At 42.2% G+C, this 22,097-nt stretch overlaps 2 protein-coding genes across 3 annotated transcripts in view; one reads left to right on the top strand and one right to left on the bottom strand.

The window, feature by feature from the left end:
- The window catches only part of JAK1 (Janus kinase 1), a 692,496-nt gene that overhangs the window by 244,346 nt on the left and 426,053 nt on the right, over window positions 1-22,097 (bottom strand). The gene's annotated exons all lie outside the window — the stretch shown is intronic.
- CACHD1 (cache domain containing 1) overlaps window positions 1-22,097 on the top strand; it is a 209,706-nt gene that overhangs the window by 37,824 nt on the left and 149,785 nt on the right. The gene's annotated exons all lie outside the window — the stretch shown is intronic.

Raw genomic sequence — 22,097 nt, 5'->3', positions numbered from 1 at the left:
GTGTGTGTGTGTGTGTGTGTGTGTGTGTGTGTGTGTGTGTGTGTGTGTGTTTTGTTTGCAGAGAACAGGTACAGTAAGAAATCTTGGTTATATTACAGTTTTTATTTCTATTACACATTCCCTTATGTTGAAGAGATTTGGGGCGAAAGAGGAGAATACCTGCTCTGTACAGTTAATGTCAAAATTAAAGTGAAGTACACCAAACGAGGAGAGGTGAAAATGTGTCGGAAGTGGAAGGGAAAAAGAACAAAGTTAACTACAATTAGAACCACTTAACTTACAGTTAGTCTTCCCAAACCCAAGTGACAGCCTTCAACCTGACCACTGACTTAGGGAAACTGAACTGGAAAAGGCTTTGGTTCATTATATCAGTCCAAGTACTTTTCTTGTCTCATTTTGGGTTCACTGATCTCCCCGTATTCCTTCGTGTTGGGAAAACTTGGTCAAAAAGGATAATTACTTTTTTTATTTAGTTGCATGCTCTTCAAAAGGCAACAGCAAGTATTCATTAATTTCCATCTGATAGAGCTGAACTTTTTTTGTGGCTAAACAATTGAAACAGGAAATGACCCGAGATACAGTTTCCATGACACCCTGTCACTTGGATCCAGTTTTCCAGAAGATGAAAGCCCAAAGCCGGCTTTTGATAGTGAGTAACTAATTGGACTGGCTGATAGTGGGAGTTTTTTAATGTGAAAAATAAAGGAGAAAAAACTGGAACAGCTGTGTTTTGGTACAGTTGTCTAATCCCCAGATAAAACACTCCAAGGACATTGAAATTAAATAGTGCCTTTAGTTAAGGGGGAAAATCTAAAATCTGTCAAAGCACTGGTTTACTTTAGAGAAAATACAGCATATATTTATGTGGAAAAGAAAAAAACAAAAACAAAAAACAAAACCAAAACAGTTTTTACAGAGCCAAGATACTAAGTGATGCCTTTTAGGAATCCTCTTTGTTCGTTCAAGGAACGATTTTATAGTTAAGAGATGTCTTCATGCACTCTTGCATATGAAGAAAGAGACTGCCCGCTAGATTACTTTTTCAGTCCACATTTTCTAAATCTGCTTTTGTGTAGTGAAGTGGGTAAAGCTGATGAGTTTTGTTGGGGGGATCAAAAATACACTTCTGTTAAACAGACTGAGACCTTCAGTTAGAAATGTTGTTATTGACCAGTCCCCACAACATCCTTCAGTTATATTTTGCAGCTGAAGCGCTTCTCTGGAGAATGTGAATAAGCCAGGGGTTTGTTAGTCTCATAGGTAGAATTTCTTGTATACTATCGTAAAGATCCTTGGCTGGGACACTTGGGCTCTAATTGCTGGCCTTGCCAGTCATCCCCCAGTGACCTGAGTTTTTCTCCGGGACTCTCTCCTTTCCTTACAGTTCTGTCAGTCCGTGTTTTTTTGAAATGTAGGTCAAGTTGCGACAACTAAACCTAGAGGTTAACAGTGATGAGCGTAATAGAAATGTATCTTAAAAGGTTAAAATTAAAAGATAGAGTGCCTGGGTGGCTCAGTCGGTTAAGGGTCCGACTTCAGCTCAGGTCCTGATCTCACAGTTCATGGATTCGAGCCCCTTGCTGGGCTCTGTGCTTGACAGGTCAGTGCCTGGAGCCTGCTTCAGATTCTTTGTCTCCCTCTCTGTCTCTCTGCACCTCCCTGCTCCTGCGCAGGCGCATTCGCTTTCTGTCTCAAAAATATGTTAAAAATTTTTTTTTAAAAAAAGGATGGAGAAAACATGTATTTTACTTAGATACTGTGCATCTTATCACAGGAAACTAATGGTATATGTTAGAACTGTTTCCTTATATTTGAATATTGAGGAATACAGTCGTTGAGTCAACGAATTTTCTAGTAATTCTCAACCTCTTGTCTGGGTGTACCAGATTCCCATCTCTGCCAGTTGTATAGCTGTTGGATTTCCCTGTTGGGCCTGATTCTTTCATTTTGTGCATAGGTACCTCGTCCTTGGTTTCATTTTGCTTTCCCTAAGTAGAAGGGTAGAAACAGATGTTAACACTGCAATCCTATGTTTAGGAGGCAGGCTGGATGTGGTAAATGGAAAGACTGACTGATCTGGGCATAACCAAGGGCAAGTTCCCTATTGTAATTTTTCTCTTTTCCAAATGGTACCCACCTTTGAGTGGACTGCAAGTTCTGTGGGGCCTGGGATGCCTTTATAATCCCAGCCACCTAACACAGTGCCTGTCTCATTGAAAGACACCGTCATTAAGTATTTGAATGGAAGGATTGTGAAGGCAAAGTAAGATGTGCATCAGGAGCACAAGGCAGTTGTTCAATAAATGGTAGGAGCTCTTATTTATAGGGTCATTTCCATAATTTGATATGTCATGAGTCTTTTTGGTCTCAAAAAGTAACTTAGTGCTTTGTATTGAGACAGTAACCATCAAGTTATTTTCAGGGGGTGGGGGGGAAGGGTTTTTGGTTCACCCAGAAGAAGGTTTCTTTTCTGATTGTAGGTCCGATTTCTTCTAGACCTGCACTGTTGCAAAACTAGAGCTTTTTATTACAATGCCACTCGGTTTTAAGCTCTGGGTGTCCATGCAAGAATTGCCATTGTCTTCTCAGGGTCATCATCCCTCTGCAGAGGGAAAGGATAAGATACAGGAAGAGATTCAAAAGCCACTGGGAACATAGGGAGGTATCTGCTCAGCTGGGGGAGCCACAGGCAGACATCACATGCTGCCCCGTGTCCATGAGATGTGAGACTAAACCTTGACCAAGCACGGTTCTGACACCGTTTCCTAAATCCACTCAAAAGGGCTTCTGTCCGTCCCCTCTTTGGAAGAGCAGGAGGCTGCCTCTTTCTCTTGTGGGCTGGTGGTAAAGTCCAGTTAGGCAACACTACTACAGCTTTTATTTCTCAACGACGAACAGTTCGCAGAGTCTGGAGGGGAGGGTATAGGAGATTGTTCCTCTTGCCTCCTTTGTGGCTGCCCTAGAAACTCAGCTGCCCTGGGCCGCGGGGAGCTCTGGGGAAGGCTGCCCCTTATCTCAGAAGTCTCACCAGGTGCCCAAGGTTGGGTCTGCGAGATGGGAATTCCCTGCTCCAGGGGAGCAAGCACCCAGCCTTGCTCCTTAACCGCGCTCCTGCCCGTGCCCCTCCCCCTCCTGCCTGCCCCTCCCCCTCCTGCCCGCGCCCCTCCCCCAAGCCGCAGCTCACCCACTCCTGGCCTTGCTACCTCTTCCCTGCCTTCTCCTGACAGCACCCCTTCCCCGGGTACTGGTGGTCTCCTTCTGGGGGCCCCCCGCCTCCCCCCCCTCCCCCCGCGTCGGTTCTCCCCTCCCGCTCCCCCGTCTGCCACGTGGATTGTGCCTTGTCGCGTTCTGGCTCTTTGTCCCCTCCCTTGGGCGTTGTGCCCCTCCTTGGTGGGATCCCCCCTGTGCTCTGGGCCATCCTGCTCCTCCCTTCCACGCTCTGATCTTTGTCTTCCACTCTGAGGCCTCGCCTGCTCCTCCAGAGGGGCCTGCCGAGCCTTACCTGGCCTACCCGGGACTGCTCCTCTGGAGGGCCGTGGCCTGGGGCGCACCTCCAGCCCCTTTCGCTCCTGCCTGCTTTGGGATGCATTATTATTTTTTTTTAATCAAAGTTACTGGAAAAAACAAATTTTTTTTTTTTTGAATCGTCGTTCTTTTAAGTGGGGAGGGGTTTTTCCACCCCAAAGGCGACAGTGGATTGAGGCAGCAGCAACTAATTGCAGCGCCTCACTGGTGTGTCATTATTTCATTCGCCTGCATTAAGTGCTGGGTGGCGGTGATTCCCTGGTGGGCAAACAAAGCCGTAGGAGGAACCAGTGATCCCGCTTCACCTGTCCGAACTAAAGTGCAGCCTGCCACTCATTCAGCGAAGAATAAGCACTTGGGGCTGTGCTCGGTGCCTTCTCCTGGGTTCTAGGAATTCAAAACAAAACAAAGGCAGCCAGAGCTCTTTGTGGATGCAGATAGGTCATGTAATTATCATTTATTGAGTGCTTCCTGAGTGCTAAATCTTCTTATCTGCCTTATCTCATATAATCCTGAAAACTTTGCTACTGGGTAGATGCTATGATTGATCCTCTAATTACAGTTAACGAATGCAAGAGCCAGCATTTAAACCCAGGTACTCATAACCACCACACCAAACGAAACTAATAAAGTGGTACAGTGTTCCCAGTGCTTATGATGGGCAGTGTTCCAAAAGGTTTACGTGTATTAATTTTCTTACTCTTCTCATCCACCAGTGAGATAGTACTGTTACTCAAAAGGAGGAGGGTGTGGGGGGGGGGCGGTGAGGATGGTACTACTTTCTTCAGGGCCACCTGCAGAGCCGGAAGTCAAAGGCAGGCAGGGTGTGAATGGGTGTAGTGGGAAGGAATGTTTTTGTTTTCTTTTTACTTGGTGGAGGGTGATGTGTCAAGAAGAGGAGGTGACCATTATGCTGAGGGTCTGGTGTAACTTTATCACGGTTGTGTTCCTGCCCAGTACACACTGTGCTTATTTATCGACGAAGCTCAGAGGGCACCCGGAAAACATTTCAAAGCTGGTCAGGATTTTCGTTTGAGTTTTCTTGAATTGTCTGCTCTTGGTGGAAATAGCTTCTCCTATCACAGCATGTTTTGTTGGAGCAGTTAGGAAAGTTCTAGTTCCAAAGTGGTTGAAAACCATTGATAGGAACTGAATTTGCTTTTCAGTTCTTTGTATGACCGTGGTTAGGCAGGGATTTCAACTTACTCCTCTGTAAAATGGGGTTCACAGTAACTCTACTATCTCTTCTTGTGAGCTGTGAGTATTTTGAGGTCCTAGGCAGTAAAGTGTTGGAAGCTCCTTACTTATAAGTTGGTATGTATTTCATGAATCCTGTTTTGAAGGTTGTTACCAATGCGCAAGGATCAGACAGGGACAGACTTCTCGTGTCCGAGCCTTCTCTAAATGTCCCTGGCCAGAAACTATTCCTTTGCAGCCTACCCTGTATGCCTCTGTATATCACTTACTAGCTTCTTGCACTACCGTCTGCTTTCTCTGCTTCTGCCTGCCCCCCAGGTGAGGTGCTCCTCAGGCTGGGCACTGCCTGGCTCATCTTTGCTTGTGAGTTTGAAACTGCACATGGCACATGCCGATTGAATTAAGCTAATGGGCTGCCTGGGTAATGTTAAGATGAAAGGTGGTGTTTTCAATGTTTGTTGCTGTTCTTTTTCCACTGTGGAGAGTAAAGGAACGCATTGCATAGACTTGGAGAGCACAGGCCGGGGGGGCGGGGGGGGGGGGGGGGGAGGGGGAGGCGGGGGAGGAGTATGGGGGAACTGGGCAGGAATCTGCTGACAGCCACGAGATAGGGAATGTGGAAACTCAGGTTGAATTAGGAAGATGAGCCAGAAATAAGACAAGAGTGAGCTTTCAGGAGCTGGGAGTGAGAATGGAACTTGAACTCTATGGGAAATAGCACAGAAAAAATAACTTGTTTGATATGTCAAAAAAAAAATATGCTATTTACAGGAAAGAGCACACCATGCTTCAAGACTTGAGTTCTTGCTAGTATATGACTGGCCAAGTCACTTAAAGTAGGGGCCTCTGTTTGTTTACATTGGGCAAAGTGATCTATCATCTCGCCTTCTTAACATGTTTGATAGGAATTACAGAAGGATGCTTGTAAAAGCTTTCTTGTCTCCTGTGTGAAGCACGACACACATACTAGTGTGGAGGTGGGTGAGCAAGAGACTTTTTAGAATTGTGACCTCACATTAGCAAATTAATCTCGCCAAGCCTCAGTTTCCTCATGTGGAAAAGGGGCGTGATGATGCCTGCCTTCCAGGTAATGGATCTGCCAGGCAAGGAACATACTCGCATTGGGACTGTCCTAGAGAACCTGTTTCAGTGATTGACATCCAACAGCTGTCACTCTTATGAAGATGTGGTCCCACTAGGTTGCCTCTCTCACTAATCAAATACTGTGCTGGGTAAGATAGATGTGACTCATCTTCTGACACTCGGGTCTGACACTGGTTTACCTCTGCAGATTTCTTTTTTTGTTTTCATTAGAATTTTATTTATTTATTTTGAGACAGAGCACAGCAGCAGGGGAGGGGCAGAGAGAGAGAGAGAGAGAGGGAGAGGGAGAGAGGACCCCAAGCAGGCTCTGCACTGCCAGCGCAGAGTCCAACGTGAGGCTCAAAACCACGGACCTTGAGACCATGACCTGAGCCAAAGTCAAGAGCCTGATGCTTACCTGACTGAGCCACCCGGGTGCCCCTTCTCTTTTTGTTTTTAAACTCTTAAACCCAAGACCACTTCTTCAACCTGGTTGTCTCCCTGGTTCTCCTTTTTTCTGTGAACAAAGCCCCGGACTCCCAACCACTTGCCTTTCTTTTGGTGTCCCCTGTGATCCCCTCCCTCGGTCTCTCTTACAAGGTTCTTCTCTCTCCATGATTGGCAGCTCCTCCCCCATCTTTGCTCAGAAGACAAGTTCTAAGGAAAAGATCTTTTTTTTTCTTGCTAATTTTAAGAGAAAGCAATAGGGCATTGCAGAGATTACTTTGAAACTTCGAGAGGACTCAAAATTTAATGAAGTTCATACGTCATTCTCTGTTACCTCATTCCTAACTCTATGTACGGATGGTAAATACCCTTTGCTTTTATTCCTGAGGGTTGGGGCTCATCACCTCTTTGAACTATCATTAGCAAAGGCCTCATAACTTCCTCCGCCATGGCGCCTTTCATACCTGTGGTACCTGCCCTTTGTGGCAAATGCAGTTTTCATTTTTTAGGTATCTCCCAGACTGGGTAACATAAATTCACTGGGCCTCAGCTGTGTCCAGGAGAGACAGTAATTGCAAAGCAAATCCCAGGTCATAATAAGGAATTGTTGAAAGAACAGCATCTCTAATTATTTTTTTGGCATCAGCCACTTGCTATTAAAAAGGTAGATTTGAATCAACTAAAGATGAATAGGTTTAGTTCATTTATCTTTCTTGGCTTAAAAAAGAGGAAGGAAAAGGGTCTTAGGGTAAAACATGGAGTTATTCAGTTATTTTATAAGGCTTTATTTTTCTTTGACCATGAAATTGGCCCTTGGGGACTTCTTAAAGTAGAGGAGTTTGGTTAAATCTACAAGGATAGAAGAAAAACACTACAACATTATATATAAATCTGAAGTTAAGGCTATCGGGTGAATTTTATGAAGTCATCTTCTTTTCAAAGCTCAGCATATACATATACCTGTTTTAATATAAGTGACATTTACATCCTTTCTCAGTTTATTAATAATAGGAAAGATGAAGTCAGAGACTGTGATTCTTAAAAACTCCTGGATGTATTTAGTCTTATATAACTATTGTTGAAGATTTTTAAGTTCAGGATCATAAAGAGAGGTTTCAGAGAAATACATTCTTTAAAAAGTTGCTGACTTGTCAAATCATAAGTCTTAGATCGGAAAGCAACACTGTCAACTAGACTCCCCCAAAAAAAAAAGTTGTTGAAAAACTGACAACTCGGATAGTACATGTTCCACATACATAAAGTCCTGTTTATTACAGAATAGTGAAGAGGGACTGGCACATTCCTTAAAAAAACAAAAAAAACTATATTTAGGATGATTTAGGATATTGTTTAAATCTACTTGCTAAACAAATTTTTGCTGGGAGTCAGAAACCGGGAGTCTTGGTTGGATTCTTAGTGCTGGCACTTGGCCAGCTGCATGAATCTGAATAAGTCAATACCTTATCACAAAGGAGTAGGGGGTACGGTACAGTTGCTCCCACAGGCTTGCAACGAAGTTTCAGTGGATCTTGGGACATTTATTGCTGTTTTGGTTGCTCTGTGTCATAGGTACCCTTTTTGAAGAAGGGCAGATGATCTGTCTCCTTGCTCTATAGCAGCTAGAGTGATGGGTGTGTTACTTATACTAGATGATCAGACTCCTGCTGGAGATCTTAAACATTTAGGTAGCAATAGACAAGGGACAGTTCATGATGTTGAAATTCTAGAAAAGAGATTCCAGTCACAGGGACAGTCAGTTGTCCACTGTGGCCTTCTAGCGAGGCTATTTTAGTGACTTGATCTCTTGGGGAGCTATCTATCTTTGCTAAGATTCTGTCTCTCGTGTTTCTCATGTCTTTCTAACAAATTCCTTTTCCAATTATGTTCATTTCTATCTTGATATACTGTTTTTCTGGTGGTAGTCCTCATTCAACTCTACATATGTTTTAAACTATAAAAACCAGCAGTTGGCAGACACATTGGCCCACTGGGTCTAAGATACAGATGAATTCAGATAATGCTAAGCGTCCTTGTAAGTCTTCTTGCAGGATTGTTGTATGGTCTAGATGAGATACTGCTGTGGGACCTTGAAAGTTCAATCCATTCATAACTTGTTATTTGTAGAGGTTCTGATGAGGGGAAGATCTACGGGATTAGTATGGTTGTGGGTACAGTTGGGATTTAGAATGTCAAAGAAGGGCACAGGGTTTGGCAATGGTTCTTGTCCTTGCAGTGGAGACTCCATATTGAGCCAAAGGATGCAGGACATTTTTCTTTTGCTTATGTGGTAGATAAAATGTACAGATATTTTGGGACTGTACTTATTTTTAGTGTAACTTAGATCTCTATAGCACACAAAAGCAGAATAGAGTATGACAGTATGGTAGGTATGGCTGAGAGGATGTTGCAAATGAAGACTATTATTTACTGAGCTTCTATAGAGCAGGCACTATATTTCAATCTTTCTTTCTATTTGATGTTCCTTCCGTTATTTTATAGATGAGGAAATCCTCCTTGAGAGGCAGTCATAGTAACTTGCCCTTGCTTGATTAGCTATTATATGGGAGACTGAGCTTGCACATCTAGAACTCTTAGACTTCAAAGCCCAGGCTCTTTACGTGCTATTCGTGGTAGGACCAGAGGAGAAAAAGGAAGGAAGTGGAAGAGAGAGAGAACAGAGAAAGGAATAGAGGTACCCTAGGAAAATAAACAACTGTCAGGTTCCAGAGATAGATTATTGAGAAATCCAAGGACAAGGAATCTCCATCGGTTTGGTCGCCCAGCCTCTTCCTGCAACAGCGATGGGAACCCTCTTCTTTCACTGGTGGCCTGTTTCATCTATGGACAGCTCTGGGCATTAGGAAATTATTTTCTACAAACCCCAGGACTACTTTGGCTTCACATTTTTGTGTCCACTAGCCAGCTTTAAAATGGCTATGAACCACAACTCTAGAAATTGCTTTGGTTTGCATCCCAGCTCCTCTGTTTATAGTACCTGTGGCCTTGGACAAGTCACCCTTTCTAAGCCCTGGCTCCCCATCCGTAAACGGTGACTGCCTCATAGTTTGAAGAGGACCAAATGGAATATAGCAGTTTGGCAGTCACTGGTACATAGTGAGACTTTTTGTAAGGTTTTATAGAGTTACTGGTGATTATTTTTTTCTGTAACTCTTTGAGGTGGAAGTTACTACCCCCATTTTCCAGATCTTGGACCTGAAGGAGTCTGCCTGAGGTTCAAAGGCAAATGATTCAATTTGTGGTCCTTCCATCTTTGCTCGTCCTGCCACTCCCCTGCTCTGAATGGAGGGAGGCTACTGTAGGCCAAACTGCAGTAGCTGAGACAAAATTCATGAGCGTGCAGATGCGACCATCTTGGGCTGAATTTAACACTTGGACGCTTCAGATTGCTGTACTTTGCTCTTTTCTTCCTCCTAAAGAAGAATTTCCTTTTGAAACTTGTTTCAGTTGTTTGTACTCTACCCGTCGGCCCATGGATTAGGTGTTGCTTCATGTATTTGTTAGGAACAGCTTATATAAAAAGTCTCTTTGGAGAGTGGAACTTTGTTTTCCAGATTATGTATGTGTAAACTTGACGGGAGATTTGGTTAAGTTGTGTTCTTCCACTAAGCGTCTCCTGGACTCCATCATAATCAGGCCATCTTTTTATGAATGTGAAAATCTACTTTGTTCATTGAATGTTCTTCTCTAGCCTGTGAACATTTTGTAACCAGTCTATGCCAAACGGGCACCCATTTGCATCATGAAGACATTTCTGTGTTTCTGTTATCAGTTGCTATTCTCAGATTCTGAGTTCCTGGCACTAGTTTTCCATTCTTTTTTGTTGTTGTTTTAATTTTTTTTAATGTTTTAATTTATTTTTGAGAGAGAGACAGAGCACAGGCAGGAGAGGGGCAGAGAGAGAGAGGGAGACACAGAATCCAAAGCAGGCTCCAGGTTCTGAGCTGTCGGCACAGAGCCCTACATGGGGCTCAAACTCATGAGCTATGAGGTCATGAGCCGAAGTCTTATGCTTCACCAACTGAGCCACCCAGGTGCCCCACTAGTGTTCCATTCTTGATTCTACTGCAAGCTGGTTTACCTTGAGTAAGCCACTTGACTTCTAGTCTGAGATTCTCTACCTGCAATTTTGTTGGAGTATTTCTTATCAGGGATGTTCTAAGGTAGGTTTTCTTTTGTTTTTAATGTTTATTTTTGAGAGACAGAGTGCGAGTGGGGGAGGGGCAGAGAGAGGGAGACAGAATCCGAAATAGGCTCCAGGCTCTGAGCTGTCAGCACAGAGCCCGATGCGGGCCTCGAATCCATGAACTGTGAGATCATGCTCTGAGCTGAAGTCGGACACTCAACTGACTGAGCCACCCAGGTGCCCCTGAGGCAGGTGTTCTTAACCTTGAAACTAATGACATTTATTGGGGGAGGGGAGTCTGTCCTGGCAGTTTGGAATATTTAACATCTCTGGCTTCTACCCAGTAGATGCCAGCATCACCTCCTCCGCCCTCTCTACTCTCCACAGCAGTGTGATAACCAAAGATGGCCTGTGGGGAGTGTGGAACATAATTGCCCCATTGAGAGCTGTTGTCCTAAGTTTAGAATGCTTGTGTATGCAAAAGCCTGTCTGTAAGCTGAATAGCTGTACGATCACTACCAGACATTTCATTGAATATCTACTTCAAGCATAGCACTGTGCTAAGTGCAGTGGAGAGAAGGGGCAATAACCACAAGTAAGTTACTCTTCCTGCTTCCGAGCAGCTGCGGTTGCGGGGGAGGGAGGGAGATGACACAGGGAGAATTCGATAAATCTGCAAGGTTCAAAGGCAGGGTGGCATTTGAGGCCCACCTTAAAGGAAACCGTAGAGGTGCAAAGAAATTCAAGAAGAAACCAGTACTTCATTTCTAGTCTTTTGGATAGGTTGCCATTCGGAAAAACAAATTTGTGAAGTAGGTCTTAAGTGCATGTGGCAAACTGGAGATTGTATCACCCGCCTAGAGGAGACCGTTGGAAGCCAATTGTTGACAGTGGGAATGTTACCTGGTGTTGCTAGACCTTCAGTTCTTTGAAAGATGTAGAAAATCCAGATTTTTGTAAAATGTGAAATTTCCCATATTTTAAACCTTGGCTCAATTTAAAACAGGAGTAACCTTGGTGTGCCTCGGTGGCTCAGTCGGTTGAGCATCCAACTCTTGATTTCAGCTCAGGTCGTGATCCCAAGGTCATGATGTCAAGCCGCATGTTAGGCTCCATGCTAAGCATGGAGCTTGCTTTAGATATTCTCTCTCTCTCTCTCTCTCTCTCTCTCTCTCTCTCTCTCTCCCCCCCCCCCCCGTTCCCCTCTCCCCCACCTGCTTGCTTTCGTTCTCTCTTTCTCTCTCTCAAATTTAAAAACAGTGTATATTCTTATTTAAACAACAACAGCAGTAACCTTGTGCTGGTCAAGTTAGGTTGCCAATTGGCAGCCTCTTCCAGGTAATCTTTTTAGGGAGGCCCTTGTCCTATCCTTTCTCTTAGAAACTATTAGAGGAAAAGTTAAACCGGTATGTTCCTTCTCACTGTATACTATTCACTTCCTCCCATGTTTTACTTTCTCCATTTAAACTTTAGCTATCGAGATAAAGTGTAGATCTAAAGTTTTGACCTAGCTTAAATAAAAATAACATTTTTGGAAAATGTGAACATCTTTCACTTAAGAATTCTCCAGGGTCCTCCGCTAAAAGTGAAACCTGAAATGGTTGCCAGTAAATGCCTTTTGTAGCCTTGGAAATTGATTTATCACTTGGTGGTAATAACTGGAGGCCTCTATATACAAGAAAGAAGTTAAAGGTAAAGGGGCCAAAAATAACAAGTATAACCATATGGCTTTTTTCAAGAGATGTCCATATGGCTATCTAGCTAAAAATGACTCTTGCCAGCTTGACTGTGAATTTTCTTTTTTTGTAGTTTTACATAAAAGCCTTTTAGCTTTAACATTGTAAGGAAGTAATTCTAGGTTTTAAAAAACTGAACTCTGGGGTGGGGCAGGAATGTGTTCATAGGCAGCAGATCTCATCGTTGACCATAGGATTATTGGTATTTACCTCACCAGCAAAGCTATGTGATGACCCCGATTTATATTCTTTTAAGTTTCTGGTGATGGTTAACCTTTTTATGGTGTGTCCAAGTTCCATGTCTGACAGTCTAGCTCAGTGTGCCATCTTGTTGTCAAGGATGAAGCATAAAACACTTCTTTGATTTTTCTCAAGGCATCGTACATATAAGTTTGTACAATTTTGACTTGTAAAGGAAATGGCTTAAGTTGGTCTGACTGGTTTTTATAGAATCTTTACTCCGAGTAGTGATAATTAATCTATTCTATAATTATGCTGAGAAAGAGGGTGAAGTGCACTAGTGCATAGGCTCCAGAGGTCCTGTGTTCCCCTTTGGCCATAATGGAGAAATTTCCTGTGTTCAGGCTCTGCAGATCTCTTCATTGACGTGTTGGTATCCATGTGATTTTTGCCACAGTATTGGATGATTTGGGAGGAACACACACCTACACACATGACCCAGAGGGATAAAAATTAGGGATCTAGTTGTATATCTGAATGGTAGGAATTCTTAAATTTTTTTGTTTTTCCTAGTGAATCCTGAACTCATTCGTACAGATTACTTACCAATTATAGTTTCTGTCTACCTAGATCGAACAGTTTACTTTTGAAAAATAATTTCTTTGGTATGTATTTTGGAAAATACTATGCTATGGAAGTTAGACTTTCAGGTAATAATGAAAACAGATAGGAAGTAATACAGATCTCCCCAATTTGTGCAAGAGGCTGAATTTAAATTACCCTACCAGTCTCCTCAAACCAGATGCATTTCCAGTCTGATTGGTTTGACATTCGTCCAGGACCTTTGGAATATAAGCTTATGCAATTAAAAACTAAAATGTTTCTATCCTTGCAAATTCAAAGTATCTCAAAGCATTTTTTTTCCCTTCTTAAATCATTTTGACAATTAGTATTTGTGGTGATATGGCTTCCTCATATGAAAAATGCTATTATGCAACAGCTGTAGTTGCATTGCCTGAATGCACGCCAATTCTGTTCAGATTGAGCCGCAGGGACTTCTTGTTAGCTCCCTCGCTGCCTGGGAGAGAGGGTAATGTAAAATTAATGTATGAAGAAAGGCCTGTTATCTGACACTATTTGGGGATGCAGGTGGTCTGAAATGGTGTACAGAAATTAAACTAACCTGGCAATCTGTGTTTATCGAAAAATGGCTGGGATTCATGGTTCCAACTCTGTTGGTTTTAATTTAAAAAATTAAGGAAGGTATTGAATCCCCTACCCCACGCCTTCCATTACTTTGCTTTACTTCATGAACTTAAAGCATGTATAAAGCTTGAGATTTTGAGATCTTTAAGGTTTTGGATTTGAGGGTGTGCTTCATAGGATTGGAGAGGAAGTGGCAGAGATAGTTAATGAGATTCTCACAGACAGGCCACAGATATCTGAGAAAATGATTGTTTTTCAAGTAGTCTTTTTCTTGATCAGTGGCTTGTACATGACATCGATGTTGAACATTTTCAGATTAATTCTAAACTAACATGAATCCTTCCTTCAGCAAGGTAGTCCCAATTACTGTAATATGCCTATCCTTTCAGTTCTTTTTTTTTTTTTTCCTGGTAATTCTACAGTCAATTATCAGTATGTCTCCATTTTTATTTTAGCCAAAGGAGTTCATTTCAGCATTGTCTCGTTGTCCAGTGTCTAACTCTGCTGTATCCTTTCTCATGCAGTTCTCATGCTGACTTGCTTCACCTCCACGCTGGGAACCTCACTGTGTAATAGACCATCTTACTGGGTTTGTAACCACAATATCCAGCATGGCACCTGGTACACTGTGGGTGCTTTGTAAGTTTGCTCATTCATCAACAAACCAACGTTCTGTCAGTGCAGTTGTCAACATTGAAAACAAAAAAAGGACCAAATAATAAGCCATATATATATTTTTTTTACGCTTTCATGAATATATCTCATTTAATCCTTAAAACAATCTTGCACAATCGATCTTATCTCTGTTTTATAGATTGTTACCCACACATGGATCTCAGAGCTGATTAGGAAAATGAGTCTGGATTTGAACCCAGGTTTTTATCTTCTGGTTAATTGTTTTTACCACAATGCCGCAGGAGGACCTGCAATATAGAGATAATTTTTTCTTGTTGTTTTTGTTTTTGTTATTTATTTTTTAAAATAATATAGAAATAGTTCTTTTTGGTTTTGTTTTTTTTTTATTTGTTTTATTTTTTTTAATAGTATAGAAATATTTCTAGGGAAACTTTTTTTCTAGAGACCTGTCTCTCTGAACTCGCCAGGGCAGTTTTTCATATTTCAAACCCTTCTCCCTAACAAATGCTGGTGGAGTTCCACCAAAAACAAAAACACAAAAATGTGTCTAGCATTGCTGGAATGGAAAACGCAGCATTGGAGTTAACTGGAGTAAACCCAAAGACACGGCTTTTCATTCTGGGTTCTCTGTTTATTAGCATTGTGACCTTGGATAACTCATCTAAGCCTCAGTTTTGTCATGTGTAAATTGGGGATACTATTCTGACCATAGGCTGATGCAGATTACATGAGATAATGCAGGTAAAGCACCTGCTATATGTCTGAGATATAATAAGTGCTCAGTAAATGGTACCTGCTGTTGTTGCTATTAGCACATAGGCACATTTCACCCACTCAGGAAATATTTTCTGAGTGCATGATATATGCTAGGCACTCTTAGGTCCTACTAATCCAACAAAAATGGCTTTCTGTATGGAATTTGCATCCTAGTTGCATTCCAGCAGAGGAGAGAGACAGTAGACATAATGAATATCAGGAAATAATTGCATGTTGGAGAGTGGCCAGTGTTATTAAAGAGGAGTAAAGGGAGAGAGATAAGGAAGATCAAGAGAGTATGTGCAGGGGACCTGGGTGGCCCTTGAGATGGCCATTAAATAGAGTATTCACTCTGGGCCTTATTGAGAAAATGATACTTGAGAGAAGACTTGAAGGAGGTAAGGATCTCTGGGAAGAGCCTGGGTATGAACAGCAAAGAGGCCAGGGTTAGCAAGAGGACTAAGAGGGATCAGTGGCCATTGTGAGAGGAACGAAGAGTCACGGGGGCCAGGTCTTGAGCATAGGAGTGACTCGATCATCACCACCATGCTGCTTCTCATCAGGAGAACAGAGTTGGACAGTATAGCTCCTTGCTCCTCTCCCTCTCCCTCTCCCATCAGCTTACTTTAAATGGGGAAGAAAGTATTCAACCACCCCAGGGTAGCTGCCCTGCCTGCTCTGTCATTGATTGAACCTGGTAGTCCTGTGGCTGTAATGGCTGTATTCCTTGGGAAACAAAGGAAATGATTAGATCTTAAGAGGGAAGGAAAGTAGAATCCTGTGGTAGCACAGCTTGTGATCCTCTTTGAACATGACTTGATGTCTTCCAGGCTCCACATACTGAACCAGGAAACCTTTAGTAGAGGATCCTCGTAGGTGTTGGTTGGTTTAGTGGTTTTTAAATGTTTGTATCTCCTTACAGTGAGGAGGATCCATTATGGGGGAAGAGGAAGAGCTTAAGTGTGGTAATTTGTCAACGTATGACCTTTCTGCCAAGGTAGCAGCAGCAGATACACCCTCATCACACATAGGGATGGAAAATGTTTCTGTGCTGTATCTCCAATAAGAAAGAAGGACCTGTAAACCTGGCTTTCAGCATCCAGGATAGTCTTTCCACTGTTTCATTTGTGTCCAGGTCCTCTCAACCATGTTAATTTGAAATACTTTGTTTTTAAATTCATGTTCAGGAACATGGTGATATGAGGGAATGATGAATGGGACGGAAGCAGGTCATGATGCAAAAATTTAACACAGGATCAGAGGAGATTGAAGTCAGGGGACCTAGGCTGCGTGTCTGCCTTTGTCAAAGTAGCTGTGACCTCTGAGCCCAGGTTTTCTCCTCTCTGAAATGGGTTAAGTCACACCCGTCTTTTCTGCCTTATAGGATAGGAACAAAATAAGGTATACGGGTAGCCCCATGTACTAGTATTGTGACCCAAATAGGGGCAACCACTTTTCTAGTGAAGTTAATGTTTGCAAACAGACTGCGTGATGGTTTTTGTGTAATCTTTTATAGAGAACACCAGCGTGCCAAGCAAGGGTTTTAATTTCTCCACTGCCTCATTCTCTGGGAGGTAAAGCTTTTGTCTTCCTTTCTGCTTATCTACAACCTATTGTGTTTGAAAACCCCATAGATAAGGGCCTTGCCAGGACCATCAGCCTATGCCTTCAGACTCACATCCTAACAAGACTTGTCCTCTACCTAATGGTCCTACTAATATCTTTTCACCCCTCACAAGACCCAGTTTTTTTCCCCTCATTCTGTTAATTATTTGAGGTAATCTTGGAGATAGGCATCACTTAATTGAGTTAAAGCTTTACAATTGAAGGGTTACTCATTAGCAGGAACAATTTTTTTCTTTTTGGATCTCATTAACCCCTTGTGACCCATTTGATAATAGACTTAATGGAAGAATTTGCTCAAAAGTCTCAAAGAGCCACTAAGAGCTTCTTGGGCCTGATAAACTTTTTGCCTTCGGCAGTGGAAATGTGGGAAAGTTCCTGATGCTAAGTAATCTGGGGCCAGCAGGTTGAGGCAATGGAGCTTTTTGTTTGAGGCACAGCCAGGAATTGCTACAAGAGATAGTCACATCAGATACTCTAAAGAGGGCTGATTTCAGAAAGGGAAACATAGGCCTGTTCCAGGCCTCCGTTTCCTTATCTCTAAAATGAAAGGATCGACTAACTCAGTAATAGGGTGTGCATCATTATTTCTAAAATTTTAAAAATACCTACCAAACTATTTAAGTCTGAATTAACTTGTTTTTTCCTCCTAGCAAAATAGTTATCAGTGACATCGTATTAACTATCAGATGCTCCGAGTAACTCAAGTTAACCAGAGCTATAAGTTGGTGTTTTTTCAGGGCAGACTCCAAAACTTGATATTTTGGTTAGTCTTACGACCAGCATAATTCTGACTTTCTGTACTGCAAACAGTTCTCAGTCATTGCCACCTGTTGCAAATTGACCTAACCCAGTTTGGTCATGCACAACTCCTAGGGGGGTTTGGGGGTTTGATAGCAGCCAAATTATTTGAGGTCAGTAATGTTTAACTACTATCCCACAACTATGCCACCGGGTTATAACTAAAGCAAGTCTGAGACACGATGTTGCTGCATGTGCAGACATTGATTATCAGCCAGCAGGTACAAAGTAGTTCACGCAAGATTGCCCTGCATATTTGAGGAAGTCCCAGCTCTCTTCTGTTGCTCTGATCACTGCCTTGCATGAAAACTGCACTCCTAGACATGACAGCATTCCAGAGGAGCGTTCTGGTATCCTTAATAATCGGCATCAAGCAACTGGCAGTCTTCCAATCATGGCTGGTCTTGGGGCCATTTAGGGAACAAACTTCGGAAGGCTACATTCTTGTTCATGCAAGAGTAGGGGTGTCTCTAAATATTTTGGTCAGTTTTTATAACTTAAGTCTATCTTTAATTTCACCAGTGAAGTCCCATTTCTAACATTTATAATGGCTGTTTACAAGCCATCCCTTCCCTTTTGTGTGTGTGTGTCTCTCTCTCTCTCTCTCTCTCTCTCTGTCACACACACACACACACACACACACACACACACACACACACACACACACACACACCTGACATTATTCACTTTGCTACTTGGCCGAGGATCTGGTGTTGATTTAAAATGGATAACTGAAACATTTGCAGTGCCTCTTTTTGGAGTACGTCTACATGATTAGAAATCAAACTGCCTATCCTTGGAGAGACCCTTCCCGAATGTAATGCCAACTGAGTTGTAGTTTAACGTAATTAAATCACACACAATATCACATTACCTATACTGAATTATTGCTAACCTAATTAGTCATTACTTAACACTGCCTTTGTGGAGCCCCATGGTGGGAACAACTGTTATTAATGGCACTGTATAGGAGTTAAGACTTGGAAATGATTTGTCAGGATTTCTGTGTTCGAAAAGTGTTTAACATCTGCATATTCGTATCTTGTCACTGGGTAGAAAATGATATTAACCATTTACTGTGTGCTTACTATGTGTCAAGTAATTTCTGTAGATTGTCTCTACTTACCATCCAACCTGTGTAGTAGAGACTAGGCTTCATTTCATAGGAGGAGATAGAGTAGGGGCACTGGAGTAGGGGCACCTGGGTGGCTGAGTCGGTTGAGCATCCGACTTCAGCTCAGGTCAGGATCTCGTGGTTCATGAGTTCAGGCCCCATGTCGGGCTCTGTGTTTACAGCTCAGAGCCTGGAGCCTGCTTCAGATTCTGTGTCTCCCTGTCTCTCTGCCCCTCCCCTGCTCATGCTTTGTCTCTCTCTCTCAAAAATAAAGATTAAAAAAAAAAATTTTAAAAAGGAGATGGAATAGAGCCCTTATAGAAATCTAGGTCAGTCTCTATGGGTGGGGCTGTCCTATAGCCCCTGCATTGGTTTCTTAATGCTGCATAACAAATTACCACAAATTTTGTGGCTTAAAACAATACCATTTTATTAAATTTAATTATTTTTTTTTAAATGTTTATTTATTTTTGAGACAGAGGGAGCAAGCCGGACATGGGCAGAGAGAGAGCAAGACACAGAATCTGAAGCAGGCTCCAGGCTCTGAGCTGTCAGCACAGAGCCTGATATGGGGCTTGAACTCACACGCTGTGAGACCATGACCTGAGCTGAAGTCGGACGCTTAACCGACTGAGCCACCCAGGCACCCCATAATACCATCAGTTTAGTGTGTAGTAGTTTGTTGAGGGCGGAACTCTGAGCTTGGCATGGCTGGGTGCTCACTGGACTAAAATTAAGGTAATAGCTGGGACTATGATTATCATGTGGGTTTGGGAGTTACCTCCCACATCACTGGTTACAAGTAAAATTAATTTCTTGTGGTTGTAGGTCCAAGATCCCCATTTTCCTTCTAACCGCTGGCTGGGGACCTTTTAGTTCCTAGAGGTCGCTCAGCACCTTGCTGCATGGTTTCCATGTGCAAGTCACAACATGGGTGTTGTTGCCTTCTAGACCAACTAGAGTGTCTCTGATTCCCCTTGTGGCACTAGCCAGAGAAAAGCTGTGCTCTGAAAGGGTCTGTGTGATTAGGTTAGGCCCACTGGCTAATCTCCCTTTTTGAAAGTCATTGTACCATATGATATAACCTAGTGATGGCAATAAAATCTCAGTCTCAGAAAGTATGCAGGGCATGTACAAACAAGGGCCAGAAATTTGGGGACCATCTTAGATTTTTTTGCTTCTCAAACCCTGCTCAGAAATTTGATCTGGAAGGAAGGAAGGAGGGAAAGGGCTGATGCTATTCCCAGGGTTACAGTTACATGAGAGCTCTAATTATGAGGAATGGAAGGAACCAACCTGAGGTTGTGGGTGCCTAGATATGGGGACCCAAAGGTAGTTCTTTGTGCTTTATCATTTTTGTTTAGAGCTGATTCTAAAAATTACCACACAGTAACAGCTCTTAGAATATGGTCTATACAAGAACCAAATGAGACTTAACGGGGGAAGTGGGCTTAATTTCCTAGTTAGATGAGATGGATTTTGTTCCATAACATTAATACTATGAGGAGGGTATCTGCCTAAGAACAGTGAATGGTAACTTTGTATTTCTAGTGCTCTTCCTGTACCCATAACACAGTTTTTCACAGTAAATACCATTGAATTGAGGACTGTTGGAGAATGCATGACTACTTATTCCTTATTCAATGTGTTCTATCTTAGAAACCTTTGCTACTTTTTTTTTTAACAACCTCTTTTTTAAAAAAAAAAAAAGTGTATTTTTGAGCAAGAAAGAGAACATGTGGGAACAGGGAAAGGGCAGAGAGAGAAGGGGAGAGAGGATCCCAAGCAGGCTCCACACTGTCAGAGCCCGACATGGGGCTCGAACTCAGGATCATGAGATCATGACCTAAGCGGAGATCAAGAGGTGGATGCCTAACTGACTGAGCCACCCAGATGTCCCTTTAGCAATCTTTTAAAATGATAATATTTTTCTGTTACATAGTACCAGACAGATGTTTTCACAGAACCCATATTTTTTTCTGATTTTATTTTTGAGGTACAAGATACAGTCAGATGCATGAATCTGAAACCTATAGCCTGAAGAAATTTTATATATGTTTATCCTTGTGTAAGCCACCCTAGGTAGAATAAAGGACATTTCCAACACCTCTGAGGGCTCCTTTGTGCTCCTTCCCAGTGAATCCCTCTTCCCAGAGGTACCACTGTTCACAGAAAGACAAGCAGATGGAGAGGAAGGAGATCTTGTAACTTCTAATCTGTGCAGACAAGAGAACCCAGATTGCTGATTTCTGATTGTGTGTTCTTGCTTCCAGAAGATCTGTACCCTTGGACCAGACCTTCCTAGTAGACCATTTCTTAAAGACTAGGTACAAGAATGCCTTCTTGTGCCAGTCTCTGAAGCACCCATTGGTGATTTTCTCTCCCAAGTCCTTTTTGTTCCTAAATCAAGCAAATCTAACACATTGAGTCCATATCGAGTACCATCATATATGTAACTTAAAAAAAAGTGTTTAAATTCCGGTTAACATACAAATACATGTAACTATTTTCCCCCAAATATATATAATTTGTAAACAAATTTTGATGCAAGTGGGGAAAGCATGGTCTCTTCCCGCTGCAGAGCATTTTTGTCATATCTGATGGTCAGGATTTAAAGAATAAAGTGTTTTGTTCTCCAGACGCTTTACTTCAGATGTAGTGAATGAGGAGTTTTGATGTTGCCCTTTGGCTGTCTCCTTAGAAATTGTGAAAAGCACTGACCTCTCCAGAGCATCTGTACTTCCCTTGTCCTTCTTTTTTTTAAGGAAGTGATGTGTGTGCCTGACCACAGCCAAGAAAGACCACTTAAAACAACAGAATTAAGTATTAAAAAAGCCAGTAGTGTGGCATCTTATTATTACAAAAAAAGTATCCATGGGTTTTATTTTTTAAAACTGCTTTATTGAGATATATAATTCATATACCATAATTGAGATATATAATTCACATCACCCATTTAAAGTGTGCAATTCAGTTGCTTTTAGTACATGCACTAATATTGGCAACCATCATCCTAGTTAATGTTGGAACTTTTTTGTCCCCACACAAAGAAACTCTGTACCGTTTAACTATCACCTTGCTGTTCTCCATCCTGCCTCCTCTGGCCCCCTCCTCCAGCCCTAAGCAACCAGTACTCTACTTTCTCTATAGATTTCCCTCTTCTGAACATTCCATGTGAATAGAATCATATGTGAGCTTTTGTGGCTGGACTTTTTCACTTAGCCCAATAGTTTCAAGATTGATTCATGCTATGTCATGTATCAGTACTTGATTCCTTTTTGTGATTGAATAATACGCCATTGCATGGATATACCACCTCATTTTGTTTATGCATATGCATTCTTCAGTGGATGAGCAGTTGGGTTGTTTCTGCCTTCGGGCTTCCGTGAGTAATCTTGGCTGTAACGATCTGTGTACAAGTTTGTTTTTTTTTTTGTGGACATATGTTTTCATTTTTCTTTGTTATATACGTATAAGGGGAATTGCTGGGCTTATGGTAACTCTGTAAGCATTTGAGAAACTATCAGACTGTTTTCCACAGTAGCTTTACCATTTGACATGCTGCCCAGCAGTATATGAAGGTTCTGATTTCTCCATATTCTCATCAACACTTCTGGTTACCTGACTTCTGTCTAGCTATCCTAGTCGT

Source organism: Panthera uncia (genome assembly GCF_023721935.1).
Source record: "Panthera uncia isolate 11264 chromosome C1 unlocalized genomic scaffold, Puncia_PCG_1.0 HiC_scaffold_4, whole genome shotgun sequence".
NCBI classification, from domain to species: Eukaryota; Metazoa; Chordata; class Mammalia; order Carnivora; family Felidae; genus Panthera; species Panthera uncia.
This window is presented reverse-complemented; position numbering and strand designations above follow the sequence as displayed.